Genomic DNA, 12289 nt, shown 5'->3' with positions numbered 1-12289 from the left:
CCACTCCAATGTTCTTGCCTGGAGAATCCCAGGGATGGGGGAGCCTGGTGGGCTGCCGTCTATGGGGTCACACAGAGTTGGACACGACTGAAGTGCCTTAGCAGCAGCAGCAGCAGAGGCAGAGCCTGAAACTAAAGACCATGACAGATGATGTCCTCTCATTGTGGGTGTATCTTAACATGTTAAATTCTCCTTGCAGTAAAATTGAAAGCTGAGAATTACATAGAAGACCATGTATCCATTTAGGAAATTTAGGAAGTTTCTCCATGCTTTAAGACAGAAGTTCACAACCTAGATAGGGGCCCTGAGGGATTTCCTGGAGGCCATTTGGCAACATGTAAAGACATATTTAGGCTTCCCTCATAGCTCAGTTGGTAAATCATCTGCCTGCAATGTAGGAGGCTTGGGTTCGATTCCTGGGTCAGGAAGATCCCCTGGAGAAGGAAATGGCAACCCACTCCAGTATTCTTTCCTGGAGAATCCCATGGGCAGAGGATCCTGGCAGGCTACAGTCCATAGAACGCAAGAGTCAGACATGACTTAGTGACTAAACCACCACCACCAAAGACATATTTAGTTGTTACAATGAAGATGAGGAGGGGAAGATTTGCCATTCACATCTAGTGAATAGAGACCAAGTATACTACTAAACATCCTACAATATTCAGGACAGCCCCCTGCAACAAAAAAAACTATCCTGCTCAATATATCATAGTGCTGAGCTTATGACCCCAAGGGTTAATTGAGAGGTACGTATTTTATTAATTACAGAGAAGGTGGTATATAGAATAGCAACAATAAAAGTACAAGCATATTTAGAGGAGTGAGATAAAAAGATTTGGGAATGACCTACACCACAGGGAGTTGCATTCAATATCTTGTATGAACCTATAATGGAAAACAGCCTGAAAAAGAATATATATGTGTATATATGTATAACTGAATCACTTCACTGTACACTTGAAATTAACACACCACTGTAAATTAACTATACTTCAATTGAAAAAAAAATTCAGAAATATACAGAAAGTAGTTTCCTAAACCACAACAGATTAAGTTTTTACTTTCTCTGGAAACTGTAATCTATAAGAATGGCATGAGGGATGGCCTCTATAAATAACTGCCTTTTGATATAACTCACTCTTGGAAATATAATATTGCTTTTTAGAAATTGCAATATAGAAGAAGGAAATACATTTAAAAACCTAGATATTTTGCAAACTCACAGTTCATGTATAATATTTGAAGTATATGATGACAAATAAATGAAAGATCAATGAGTTGTCTGTCAAGAATGAGGAATAAAGATTCAGAAGGCCTCTGTTAAATCTTACTAATAAACATGCTTCTGATGAATTTGAAAATTTTAGTAACTCAAAATCTTGTTTCCATCCTACAACATCTCTTTGTCAGTTTTTTTTTTTTTTTTGCCATCCAGTAACTAAAAATTCTCTACCTTAACATTTTGGCAGGGCATCTTTTGGTGTGTTCCATCTATTTCAAATATCATGGGCCCGTAAGAGGACAAGAGATGGGACAGAAAGTTGATTAACTCCACTAAATCTGTGAGTCATAACAATCTACTCAGGTGTCTGACAGCAAGTAGGAAGAGCCTTGGTCAAAATGGACCTCTTCTAAAGCTGTATTGAAGGCATGGTTAAGAGCATGAGCTCAGGAACCAGAATTTCCGGATGCAAATCCAATCACAGCCTTTTACTATCTGCTTGTCCTTGAGCAAGTTACTTAATAAGAATTCTACTACATTCTCTTGAACATTAAAATAGGAATTAATAATAGTACTTGCTTAATAAATTTTTGGAAAGGAACAAATTATATATGTGTAAAGAAACTAGCAGAAGGTCTAATACATTGCCCTAAGTGTTATCTTTATGTGGAAGCCAGTGACCAGCCAATGAAAAGCTAGAATATTTCAATTTATTCCATTGTAAGACTACATACCCAACATAACTTCTCATATGGATGGATCCAAACTATAGCTATTGAGTATATTATTTTAAGAATAGCTAAACAGAATCTGTTGAGATTTAACAACATATTTGCCAACAAAGCAAACAAATATTTTCTAAACATGGAACAAAAAAGAATACCATTAAATGATATTTGTTTTGGGGTTTATACAAACGTTACCTCTAGGACCTATGATAATATGGATTCAAAGTACAGGGCCCTTAAAAAGAATGACACAACAGGTTAAAAAAAAAAAAGAACAATGGCAAATTCTAACACAGACTCCTCCTCCAGGGGCTTAACTTATAAGGGGTTCTTCTTCCTTTGAATAGATGACATGAATTTGCTAACTAACAACGGTGTTCCAAGAGATGATTTTTGGAAAAGGATAGGACCCTTTTCAATTACAGATGGGACGAGTTATGCTTTGTACCGGGGATAAAAAAAAGATGTGGGGGCGGAGGAAGAGGGGGAGATTAACTCCTGGGTTAAAGCCAAGAATCATCTAGGATGAAGAGGGTCAGGCTTTCTTGTCTGTTTTGAGTTGGGGAGCAATCTCATGTTATTCCTAGATGAGTTGGTGGAACTGATTACTTAGTGTTTCAAATGCTAGTAATTAGCTCTCTCTTACTCTCTCTGCCTTTGGAGAGGAAAATACAAAGTCTGTGAACATCTCACACCAGATCAGGTACCTCCTATTTATGACACAGTTGGAAAATGGGAGAGAACTCATTAACTTCCTTTTGAAAGGAGTAAAACTTCTTGGTCCCATTATAAAGCATTAGCACTTTGGTCTTAATTTTACCATAATGGGAGAATAAAGTTGGTTTTTCCAGTGGTCATGTATGGATGTGGGAGTTGGACTGTGAAGAAAGCTGAGCACCGAAGAATTGATGCTTTTGAACTGTGGTATTGGAGAAGACTCTTGAGAGTCCCTTGGACTGCAAGGAGATCCAACCAGTCCATTCTAAAGGAGATAAGCCCTGGGATTTCTTTGGAAAGAATGATGCTAAAGCTGAAACTCCAGTACTTTGGCCACCTCATGCGAAGAGTTGCCTCATTAGAAAAGACTCTGATGCTGGGAGGGATTGAGGGCAGGAGGAGAAGGGGATGACAGAGGATGAGATGGCTGGATGGCATCACTGACTCGATGGACATGAGTTTGAGTGAACTCCAGAAGTTGGTGATAGACAGGGAGGCCTGGTGTGCTGCGATTCATGGGGTCGCAGAGTCAGACACAATTGAGCGACTGAACTGAACTGAACTGAACTGAAAAGACAAGAAAACAGAGTAGAAAAAAAGACAGAGAATTGAATTCTGAGAGGAAAGACAGGGTCAGAAAGTACAAGAATTACAAGGAGCTGGTTTGCTAAAGTAAGAGCACAGAATCACACAATCAGACTACAGGATACAGTACAATATGACTGTCTGTTTTATTTTAGTGGTTACCTGGTGCTCAGACTCATATCTAGAATTAGTGTAACGGATTCTGACAACAGCACAGTTATGAAACAAGTGCCAATATAATGAAAGTTATTTTTCTTTTGGTTTTCTCTGAAATAGAAGGAAAACAGGAATGAGCAGTGACTCTGTGATGAATACAGAACATCACAAAATCACTTCCCATCTGCTAACTAAATAGACAACCATAAATCTCTTAAATGATAAAAACAAGAAAATGTGGTATATATACATCAAGAAAAATCTTTGACATCTCCTACCAGAAATGTAAGAAGAGGTATTTGTTTAATTTTTAATGTGGTGGGGGTTTTTTTGATAGTGAATTTAATGCTAAGTTAACATTTTAAAAAATATTATTGATCAATGGAGAATTTCAAGTTTTATTCTAATTATATAGGAAAGATGCTTTTTGATTGACAAAAGAACTTTAGTTCATGGTTATACTGACAATGGCAAATAATATTACTATTTTTTAAACCAAAATACGTTAAAAATTTTACATTATCTCTTTCCTTATACACTGTATTTTTAAGTCAGATTTATTAACGTTTATTTTATATAACTTTCACGCTTTCAAGTATGTAGTTTCATTAGTTTTAACAAACATACAGTTGTGTTTCATTAACGTTTTGATACTGATTTCTAGAGTCTTTGGTGAGACAATTGTCAATAAAAGAAGAAAGTGAAGTCGGTCAGTCATGTACTACTCTTTGCAACCCCATGGACTGTAGCCTACTAGGCTTCTCAGTCCATGGGATTTTCCAGGCAAGAGTACTGGAGTGGGTTGCCATTTCCATCTCCAGGGGATCTTCCTGACCCAGGGATGGAACCCAGGTCTCCCTCATTGTAGGCAGAAGCTTTACCTTCTGAGCCGCCAGTGAAGCCCCAGTAAAAGACAAGATCCTAAATTTTCAACTTTTCAAACTGACTTGATGTTAGCTTGAAAATACTTAAGAGAAATTCAAATTGAATAGCTCTCTTACAGAACTGAGGTGAAGAAAAATACACGTGTACAAACTAACACTAAAAAATGTGTTGGTGGCACCACAAGCATAATGCTTAGAAAGTGATCACTAATTATTATATTTCATTTTAAGGCTACATAGATTTTAACCTTTGCTACCATGATGTATGGGCTTCCCTGGTAGCTTGCTGCTGCTGCTAAGTCACTTCAGTCATGTCCAACTCTGTGCGACCCCATAGATGGCAGCCCACCAGGCTCCTCCATCCCTGGGATTCTCCAGGCAAAAACATTGGAGTGGGTTGCCATTTCTTTCTCCAATGCATGAAAGTGAAAAGTGAAAGTGAAGTCACTAAGTCGTGTCCAACCCTTTGCGACCCCATGGACTGTAGCCCACCAGGCTCCTCCGTCCATGGGATTTTTCAGGCAAGAGTACTGGAGTGGGGTGCCATTTCCTTCCCCTGGTAGCTTAGCTGGTAAAGAATCATCCTGCAATGAGGGATACCTGGGTTCGATCCCTGGGTTGGGAAGATCCCCTGGACATGGCAACCCTTTTCAGTATTGTCTGGAGAATCACCATGGACAGAGGAGCCTGGTGGGCTATAGTCCATGGGGTCACAGAGTTGGACTCGACTGAGCAATTAAGCACAGCACCACAGTGTCTATTATTAAATACTTTTATAATGTCAAGAATTCAGTGTTGCTATTGAATATGCATTTCCCTAAGAAAACTGTATCTTGTTTTAGCTAAATATTGGTTATTTTCCCAATATACTATAAGTCAACATGTTAAATATTCAGTGCATGTATGTATAACTTAAAAATGTCTTTCATAGCTTAATGGTTTTAAGAAAAGGACACATATTCTTTATAAAGATCCATAAATGATAAAATTGATAAATTTTTCAAATGTTTTAGGTTGGTTGCACAAGAAAATAATAATAATGACATGATGTCAGAATAATGTTATATATTATGGCAAACTCAAACTAATAACCTCCAGGGTGTTCAACTTCCATGAAATCCATTTCATATCTCATCTATTATGGAGGATCTGTGAAAAATAGTTTACTATTCCCATTCTGAGATATTTGGCAATGCAGGGCTGGCTCATGAAAGCAAAGAGATTAGATACTGTCATTTTCAAAGGGTAAAATCTGTGAAAGCTGCTTTCTAATTCAAGAAATGTCTGTGTGATAAAAATCCCTCCATGCAAATAACATGGGCGGAACAAAACCCAGTCATTTTTCTCAGTTTTCAAAATACTTTCTTATCATTTAAAGAAGTACACTTCTCAGAGGGCTATATCTACATACACAAAACCAGGTATATATGCTCAAACGGTGAAGTTTACTTCTTGAAAGTATTCACCCTTGGAGTTGCTTAGCCCTCTGAGAAAGGTTTTGATCCTTTCACATTTAGAAAGTATCATCAGAATTTTAAGACTATGTTGTATCCAAAGTTCTAGTTGGGTAATGATGAAACCCACAATGAACAAAGAAATTGCTTAAACTTGATCATCTTGGGCTTCCCAGGTGGCTCTAGTGGTAAAGAACCTGCCTGCCAATGTGGGAGACATAAGAGACACACGTTTGATCCCGTGGTTGGGAAGATCCCCTGGTGGAGGAAATGGCAACCCACACCAGTACTCTTGCCTGGAGAATCCCAGGGTCAGAGGAGCCTGGCAGGTTATGGTCCATATGGTCGCATAGAGTTGGACATGACATGACTGAAGTGACTTAGCACGCAGCACACACAAAGCCTTCTGTGAAACCCTGAGATGATGTGCTAAATATTACCTGAAGGGCACGTGTTCTTGAGAAGCAAAAGCTGGATCAGCAATGGAAAGGACTCTGTAACCAATATAATGCAAATGCCTTTTCCTAGGGCCTTTAGAAGTATTTAAAACCTTTCATGTTTTCTTTTTGGCTTGTATTGCCAGTTTTATCCCCCACAAAGGAACCTCCCCTGGAACATGCCCTTTATTTTAGTATTCTTGGGTTCCTGCTGATTTTCTTTTGCACCACGTCCATTTCACACAATTCTTGGGCTCTAGCTTATATACATCTCATCTATTAGTTTTGGACATTCCTAAGAATTAAGCCTCTATGCTTCTACAGCTGCATTTCCAGCAATGACCTGAGTCAACACTGTGTTTGTATTACTCTCTTATATACATCTCACCTCCCTTGCTATAGTACATATCTATAAAGCCTTGTTTATTTTCTGTCTCCAAAAATCTAGTCCAAGCCTTACAGAGTGAGCAGAAATCAAACTGAATTTCTAGTTTATTTCCAACTGTCCACTATCCAGACATTCCATGAAAAAACAAGCAGAGGAAAAGGACCATCTAATCTGAATAATCCTTGTTTATGAAGCTTTCTAATTTTTTTCTGTCTTCATCCAGAAATTTCTTTTTAATTTTTTTCCTTCTGTCACTTTCTCCTTTAGGCAACAGTACAGGATAGTATATTTTGTTGAATTCCATTATTTTTTCCTATCTTCTAGTATCATTTATGGAACAACACAATAACAACTCATGGAAATGTAACATTTGGCAACATTTTTTTCACTCCCTGAATTCAAAATGTAACTACAAGTTTGAACACGCCACAAATTGGTTTTGAAGATTTTCTTTCAGAATCTCAGCAGATGTGAAAATGCAAAGAAAATAGTTCAGAAGTTCTCACCCATCTGTTACTTTCCTGTCATTTTCATAGCCATAGTGACACAAAAGGTCTTTCCAACTATGTCTTTCTTCATGTGTTATCTCTATATCTCTGGGCTTTTCTCTCCGTATTTGAAGACTACCTGCCAAAGCTGCAGAATCCTATAAAGTCAAAGTCTAGAATTCTCTTCTTTTCCCCACAGTGATCTCCCAGACTAGTTCTTTCCCCATCGCATGAATTTATGCTGTGGACATCCTCCTCCTCCACATGCTCTTCTACTTCCTGTGTCCTTTCCAACCTTTGGAAGTTTTGTTTTTGTTTTTGTTTTTCTCTCTCACTCTCTTCATTGTACTCCCCTCCCATCTCCCAGGGAAATTCAGAATGTTCTCTGAATTTGCTTGGCATAATTACCACTGGCTTCCCCCTTGATGTTGTTGACTCTTTTACAGATTCCTGGAGTTTAGAACCCTAATTTTCCTGTGACTCATGAACATCTGATTAGGAGATAATCTTGATATTCTCTTTGAATCACTAAATACCTTCTTTGAGGCTTACTTCATTTGTTTATATGGTAAATTGTCATATTATGATCCCTTTTTATTGTTTCTATCTACAAATACTCTAATCCCTCCCTATCATGCACTGAAACCTTTGGTACATTGAATTTTTGATTCTTTTCTAACCAAACTCCTTTCATTGCTATACACAATTTTTTGTGTCTATGCAGGTACTCTCAATACTAAATTCAAAGTGCCCTGAGTATCATTTATATTTACTCTAGTAACTAGTCCCTTCTAACTTAAAGACAATAAGATTCTTAGAACCAGAAACAGATGATAAAAATATCAATACGATTTTGATCATTTCACTGTCCCTTCACATTTATTAAATGAGATATAGATACTTGCTCTGCCCAACTCCTCACACGTATGAAATAATCAAAATATTTTACATATGTGAAAATGCCATGAACACCATAAAACTTCACAAATATGAAGTAATATGACCTTGAAAACCATCCTTCAGTCTGGTATTCATGATTATGGAAGTGCATGTTATGATTTTAGATGGTCCATGGAGGAACTTTCATTTTTATTTCAATGATTATGTGAATTATTTGCTCAATTTACAACCTAACACATACATTTAAGCCAAAATAGAGATCTAATCTGAAAACAGTGGTGCACCAGTATTGTAATGGCACTGTATGGAAGTACTTGTCAGACTCACGAATTTTGAAAATCAAAAATTTGAACAACAAAATCACCTTGACAATCTTTCTCTTATCAGAGAAAGCAAACACAGTGTTTCTATGGAAAAATACAGCAGTATCTCAAAACCCATGTTTAATGGTCATTTGGGTAGTTATCAAACCCAAATCAACATAGTGAGGAGTGAGAAAAAAATGCAGAGTAAAGGGAGTAAAAGAAGTAGTTATTCTAAAACATACATAAACATTTGCATTTAAAGAAGACTAGATATATGTATTGGAGAAGGCAATGGCAACCCACTCCAGTACTCTTGCCTGGAAAATCCCAGGGACGGAGGAGCCGGTAGGCTGCAGTCCATGGGGTCGAGAAGAGTCGGACACGACTGAGCAACTTCACTTTCACTTTTCACTTTCACACATTGGAGAAGGAAATGGCAACCCACCTCAGTGTTCTTGCCTGGAGAATCCCAGGGAAGGCGGAGCCTGGTGGGCTGCCATCTATGGGGTCCCACAGAGTCAGACACGACTGAAGCGACTTAGCAGCAGCAGCAGCAGATATATGTATATGTGTAACTGAATCACTTTGCTATACACCTGAAAATCTCACAACATTGTTAATCAACTATACTCCAATATAAAATAAAAAGTTTTTTAAAAAGAAATTTCCTTTAGTGTTCAAAAATATGATGAAAATGTGTTTATTCTTTCATTCATTTACCTGAAATATTTTCAGCACTTATCATGAGCTTGGCATGAAACTAGTTGCTGGAGACAAAATGATATGCATTACCATTCCTAACCACTGCCCTCTTGAAAGTGAGACACTAATTGAAGAGAAATTAGTTAGTCTCAAAAATGAATGAAAATCACTAATTTGACAAGAGCTAACTAGGAAGACCTATAATAAGGCAATTTGATCAGAGAGATCATAAAAGACTTCTTTGAAAAAGTAATGCTCCAACTAAGATGTAAAGAATAATCATTAACTAGACAGAGAGAGGAGGAAAGAATGTCCACATAGAAGTCATGATAAATGCAAAGGCCCTATGATGAGAAATCATGAAAAGTACATAGAATTGAAGGATATTTTCCTTCAAGAGAGTGAGGGGCAGCATAATGAGGGGACAAGCTAGAACTAAGATAAGGATTATGTAAGGTCTTGTAAAAGTCCATGATAGAAAGTGTGAAAAGTGAAAGTGTTAGTCTCTCAGTCGTGTCCGGCTCTTTGTGACTCTATGAGTCCATAGCCCGATAGGCTCCTCTGTCCACAGGATTCTCCAGGCAAGAATACTAGAGTGGGTTACCATTCCCTCTCCAGGGGATTTTTCTGACCCAGGGATTGAACCTGGATGTCTTGCATTGTAGATACACTCTTTACCATATGAGGTGCAATTGATAAAATCAGCATCTTAATTTTTTAATTTTAAAATAATGTATTGTTTTCATTAGAGAGACATATTTTTAGTACATGTTAAGTAATGTTGTATTCCATTCAGTTTCTTCTACCACTGTTTGTAGTAATAATATACATTTTCTGTTTTAAGGTTTTTAAATGAAAATATTGAGTCAATTTGAAGAAAACATAATTTTATAAATAATAACATAAGTGGTGTGAAGATATGTTAAAAACCATATAGGTGTTATATGAATGACTAAAAAATTTGTGAAAAACTACTTTAGTCTAAATATGAATCTTTTAAGGAAAGAATTGAGCTTTACAGAGTGCTTAAAATGAGCTTTGGAATTTTTATTATAAGCAATCAAATTTGTCATGGGAAAACGAAGCAAATGATAACAGTAATATGAAAGAAAGTGAAAGTGAAAGTCACTCAGTCGTGTCTGACTCTTTGTGACCCCATGGACTATACAGTCCACGGAATTCTCCATGCCAGAATACTGGAACGGGTAGCCTTTCCCTTCTCCATGGGATCTTCCCAACCCAGGGATCAAACCCAGGTCTCCCACACTGCAGGTGGATTCTTACCAGGTGAGCCACAAGGGAAGCCAATAACAGAAATGCTGACACCATTTTAATATATCTTAAAATCATTTATAAATAGAACTTTCATAGTTCTAGACACTTCATTTATCTTGTGACATATGACTATGGGACCAGATATTGATCCCTTTGTGTTCTTAGAGCCACTTTGTTGCATAAATAAGTACTTTCTTATGAAAATATTTGAATGAGTTCTAATCCAAGGGTCCTAACTTATGAAAAACCTAAAGAGCAAGTTTGATCTTTAGGCATGCTGCTTCTAGTTAGGGTTGGGCAGAGTGCTCACAAACATCTTCTTTACAGGATTAGTGGTTTGGGGTAGAAGTTTCCAGGCTCATTAAGGATAATCCAAGTAAAGGAAGGAACAGTATTAAGAAGAGTCTCCTCAAAATTAAACCCTCTCTACTCTTGGAAGCTTGTACTTCTAATCCAGATGATAAGTCATCTATCCTTGTTCATGTCATTTCAGAATTAGAAATACTTCTAAACCAACCTATTAGGCCTTGCTCACTGCCTTCTGCTAACATGGTGGCCCAGCTAGGAGTCCAAGTGTGTTAAATCTGAGAAGTTGGAACATCTCTAAGAATATGTGGTGTAAATGTTTAAAATATATTCTGATTCTAAGACATATTTTATTTAAATTAAAACTTAATTTTGAATAGCTATTAGAACATGAGGTACAAAATTCAAAAAGCACGCATAAAAGTTCATACCAGTAAGACTCTAAGTCTCTTTTGCATCTTTGTCTACCAATAGGTTTCCCTCTGAAAGACGCAAGCTCTGTTACCAGTTACTTATTGATATTAACAGAAATATTAACAGAGATACATACATATATGTATTGAATTGGGGCTTCCCTCATAGCTCAGTTGGTAAAGAATCTGCCTGCCATGCAGGAGACCAGGGTTTGATTCCTGGGTCGGGAAGATTCTCTAGAGAAGGAAATGGCAACCCACTCCAGTCTCCTCACCTGGAGAATCCCATAGACAGAGGAGCCTGGCAGGCTACAGTCCATGGGGTCACAAGAGTCGGACATGACTTGGCAACTAAACCACCACATACGTAATAAAGAATTATCAGCAAATGACAGCACACCAGAAAGAACTAAACCATCCCTTCCACTGCATTCTGAGTCTCCTTCTATATTGTACTCTCTAATAATTTATTTCAAAAACTTCAACATAAATAATTCTTCCTGTTTTACCTGTGGTATCAGTTACTAAGTGCTGACTAGGTGCCAGCAACTGTGCTAGTGTCTACAAATTCATTATCTCACTTAATACTCAGAGCAAGACTATCAGATTGGGATTTTCTTATCCCTATTTTAAGATGAGGAAATTGAGAATCAGTGAGTATCAATAATTTGGCCAAATCTGCAAGACTGGTAAGTGCCAGAGCCAGAACTGGGATGAAACCCAGGAAAATCTAATCCCTTAGTGTGTGTGCTCTTCACCACTGTGAGATGCCTGTCTCACACACACACACACTTCCACAAACTCATGTACACACACACACACACACACACACTTCCACAAACTCATGTACACACACACACACTTCCACAAACACATGTACACATACACACACGTGTGTATATATACAAATGTATAAATATATTCATTTAGGCATTTACAAAATGCAAATGTCTGGAAATAATATAAACTCAAGACCTTGGTGATTAAATTAAAAACATAAAGAAGGAGCTTAATTGATAATAAATATGCTTCAGGTCTCATTTACCATTTCACTCTTTTGGATTCCAGCTACTCGGGGACTTACTTCCCACATACTAATTACACAATATTAAATGTTTGTATTTCTACCGACCAAAACACAAACATGGGTACCAACAGCCTACAGATTACCTGCTGGTATATAAATCAATAAGAGATTATAAATTCCTAGTACTTTTAGATCGCATGTCAGATTCAGGAAGGACAGTTGCCAGAAAGCCACATTGCTTGGAACTATTTCTGAATTACTGGCACTGGATATTGCCATATCGATTTATTGATTAAAAC

The sequence above is a fragment of the Bison bison genome, unplaced genomic scaffold (genome assembly GCF_000754665.1).
Source record: "Bison bison bison isolate TAMUID 2011002044 unplaced genomic scaffold, Bison_UMD1.0 scf7180017864517, whole genome shotgun sequence".
NCBI classification, from domain to species: Eukaryota; Metazoa; Chordata; class Mammalia; order Artiodactyla; family Bovidae; genus Bison; species Bison bison.
Note: the sequence above shows the minus strand (reverse complement) of the source record.